The 577-nt window shown below is 30.8% G+C and overlaps 1 protein-coding gene across 1 annotated transcript in view; it reads right to left on the minus strand.

The window, feature by feature from the left end:
• The window catches only part of LOC108766957 (RNA-binding protein fusilli), a 125,160-nt gene that overhangs the window by 123,013 nt on the left and 1,570 nt on the right, over positions 1-577 (minus strand). The gene's annotated exons all lie outside the window — the stretch shown is intronic.

Below are 577 nucleotides of genomic sequence, written 5' to 3' on the forward strand. Positions count from 1 at the left end.
CAATTAATTGCTCAGCTCATTTTGGTGTCAAAATGTTTCTAGATTTAATTGCTCTAAGAATATAGCAAATCGGAATTTTTTGCTCAGTGTTTAAGTCAAAAAATTCGACCAAGAGTGTGGCTGTGCTGGCTCGCGTACAAGAGTAAAGTACAAGAGTAAAGTACCTTAAAGCAATTTTTCGACTTAAACAGTGAGCAAAAAATTCCGATTTGCTATATTCTTAGAGCAATTAAATCTAGAAACATTTTGACACCAAAATCAGCTGAGCAATTAATTGCTTTAAGGTACTTTACTCTTGCACGCGAGCCAGCACAGCCACACTCTTGGTCGAATTTTTCGACTTAAACAATGAGCTAAATAATCAGGAATAGAGCAAAAAATTAGCAAAAAAATAGGGTAATTGTCCCTATTAATGTGCCTTTTAGCCAACTTGCTTATTACTGAATTAATTATTAACTATTGTAGCTTTAATTTTATTTGCTTGCAATCAATATCGGTTTTTCAACTATTTCTTTTTCTTCTAATATTTCTTTAATTTAAAAAATGTTAATACTTTATAATGTTTTTGACAAAAATA

The sequence above is a fragment of the Trachymyrmex cornetzi genome, unplaced genomic scaffold (genome assembly GCF_001594075.2).
Source record: "Trachymyrmex cornetzi isolate Tcor2-1 unplaced genomic scaffold, Tcor1.1 scaffold12, whole genome shotgun sequence".
NCBI classification, from domain to species: domain Eukaryota; kingdom Metazoa; phylum Arthropoda; class Insecta; order Hymenoptera; family Formicidae; genus Trachymyrmex; species Trachymyrmex cornetzi.